Raw genomic sequence first — 3,254 nt, 5'->3', positions numbered from 1 at the left:
GGTTGGTTGGTTGGTTGGTTGGTTGATTGATTTGTAACCACCTTGTTGGCTTTGCTTACTGTTAGCTGAAGCCAAAACCTCTCCTACCTCTCGTTTTATTGTTGTTTCTTATCATAAGTCTAAACATTCTATAAGTTAGCATTAGCTAGGTTTGTATTCAAAATAAAGGCTGAGCTACTGTTACTAAATGGCTAATTTAGGGTTAGCATTTTTAAAGACATTCTTTTTTTTTTTAAATCAAGAACAAAGTCAAATGACAAATTTGCATCACAATAGATGGAGACACAAAAGATTTCCACACCATGTGTTTTTATTTGTCAAGCTGAAACTCTAGGTAACACTATATAGTAACACTTCAGCTATTGTGCTAATGTCACTAGCAGTGCATAGTTTCGCTATAGTGTTTTAGCTAACCTTGTTGCATGTTTTACTTTTAGAAATTTAGTAATACACCCAACCTTTATAGTTACGAAAAACAATTATTATGCTATTATTCTTATATACTGCAAACAACCACGTTAGCATTTTTTGTTTGTTTGTTTTTATTTTTCCAGTTTGGGCCAGTGGCAATTTTCCTATGTTTGTCATTATGATTGTCGTGTTTCCTCTGTTCAAAGTCTTGATGACATTGTGAGGTTTTGAGATGAATGTATCACATCTGACATCCTGACGTAGACCCTTTGCATTCAAAGAAGGTGGAATTGACTCCAGAGTAGATGGTGGAGATGCAGCTCATTAAGAGCACAGACTGAACATTGACTGTAGGATGTAGCCAATATGACATCACCCACTGCTTTGGGAAGTCTCATTTAGACTCTTCAAAGTCAGCATTTTGGGTGCCGTCAAGCTGGCCTCTCACCACCATGCTGGTTTTCTGGACCAGGCAGTGACCATTTCTGGACAAGTGGATGGAGCTCTATAGTATCAACTAACGCTAGCCTAGCAAGTTTAAATAGAAACCCCTTTATTAAAAAGTCATTCTAAATCCCTGCAGTGGCGGAAAGTTAATTTTAAATGTAAATGTTATGTTTTGTTGAGGAAGGATGCTGAGTAGCGAGGTGTAATGACATATAATGGTTGTGCACTACATTAGCTTAAGCACTTATGTAACATTAGCCACTGCAAACATTTTACCAATGGAACAGTTGATTTTACAACATCAATCCGTGTACATGGCTCTACCAGTAGGACCATCTTATGTGTGCATTATTTTTGGTGCTTTTGCTGGTAAACTGTTTCAGCCAGGAGAGATGGTGACTGAAACAGTTCCTCTAAGATAAATATGTCTTTCTCATTGCCAGCAAAGAAACCAGAAGCAAAGGATTTACAGTACAAGCACTGTCACATAAAAGACAATTCATTTTCAAGTTGTTTTGGGGGGGTGGGGTTCCTGCTGCCGCTGTAACTTAGAGAAGAAAAGAAGATGGAATAATTGGATGTCAGATTCGATCAGAAACACTTGCCCTGAGAAGCTCTGCAGCATGACTAAGATCTCACGTATGGGTGACCAGTTTCTAAGGCAATGTTGCCTAAGAAAATACATGCATAACTAGGAAACAAAGATCTACTCATGCTTCTCAGCTCTCTGTCTCCCCTATCATCCTTTACCCTCGTCCTCTCTTTTCAGAGATAACTGGATTTCCAGGAGGGTCGCATTAGTTTGTCCCAGCTGTCGGAGAGATATTCCCACTGCTGACAGCAGAGTTAGTTTTGGTTTTGGATCAGAGGCGCAGAGAGAGAAATGGGATTTCCAGCCACCTTCAGTCGAGCTGCTTCTGACCCCCAGTGGCAAAAAGCTGGAGAATCGCTCTGCCTTCAAGGAAAAGCAGTGCGGGGTTATGTGGGTTCTGTGGAGTGGGAAGGAACAGTCACCTTTGCAGAGAGGATCCCATTATTTCAGCTTCTTTTGATCCAAAAGAGACACAAACTGTGGTGTGCTTGGCTTCAGATTACTCAAGGTCGATTACGGCTAAAAGTTACAAAACAGGTCTTATTTCATTGGGAGATAAGTGAGGCCCATCTCATCTAATCTTCCCCATTACAGGGTCTTTGTGCAAGACCAGGAACAGCAAAGGATCTGAATGCTGCTCCTAAATTAATTCACCACCTAATAGATGCTACAGATATGCTGTTTTTTAGTACTGTATGTGCTTGTGTCTGGCATACTTGCATTCACTTGACCAACGCTAATGGTATGACAGCACTCCCCTGCACCTGGAAGCTCAAACTATGCTGGAAAGCATCCACATCAAACAGCCACACCTTAAAGTTGAAGGCTTTTAAATGTGGTTTTCTAATCTGTGGCTATGTGACTTCACACATAATTGTACCCTGCATCCTTTACGGGTGTGCCCATTTATACTAACAACACGTCTCAGCTGTCATTTGAATCTAAAGGTAGAACGCAAACCCAGCTAACTCTACGAGGCCTTATACTGTCTATTTTTTATCCACTGACATCATCAATTTTGGGCAAAATGTTTATTTCTTTTTTTTTTGCTGAGACTGACAGAAAGGTGGAGTCTTGGGGCTATACAGTAAATATAAAGAAATAGCAATGAGTGCTAGAAGCCAGACCTCAAGCCAGCTAGTCAGGATATGCTGTCAATGATTTCAAAGAGGAAATCCAAAGTTGTCAGGTCATAGGACAAATTTCCACTTTCTGTCTCTTATATAATCATGGGCCAGAAAACATAGTGGCATTTTTGATTCCTGTCTCTATATTTTCTTCATTTTCTCTGTGTCTTGCATTTCTAAATCTCGTTTCACTAAAGAAGTGTTCCTGAACCCAAAACAGAAACTTCCATCAGAGAATCACATAATAGTTTTTTATATTTATGTATTCTCTGACAAAGCCAATAGACAGTGTATTCTTAAAGATCCCTTTTTGCCACACAGTCATTCAGATAGTAGTAAAACCTTCTTGATCTTTATTTAACAGAGCCAGGATGCCTAACATATTTTAAAAGATCTATTAAGAAAGGCCATAATTAATGCATCACGTTTCTTGGAAAACAACGTGAAGCTGAGAGGGCATCTCCTGAATGAGATCCAAGACGGCAGGTAGGGTGCCACGTTTCAGCCACACTCTGGGAGTAAAACACTTGCAGAGGCTCTAATGGTCTTTGTAAAGCTGCCAGCTCTATGACGGCTGTGGTTAGGTCAGGTAATCCTGGGCTAACTGGCTTCTTGTCTGGCAAATAGGATTGAAGAAGCTTGTTGAACTTTTATTCCTGACAGAGGCTCTGAAAAGA

The sequence above is a fragment of the Pundamilia nyererei genome, unplaced genomic scaffold, assembly GCF_000239375.1.
Source record: "Pundamilia nyererei isolate P.nyererei 1_Seehausen unplaced genomic scaffold, PunNye1.0 scaffold00109, whole genome shotgun sequence".
Taxonomy (NCBI): Eukaryota; Metazoa; Chordata; class Actinopteri; order Cichliformes; family Cichlidae; genus Pundamilia; species Pundamilia nyererei.
Note: the sequence above shows the minus strand (reverse complement) of the source record.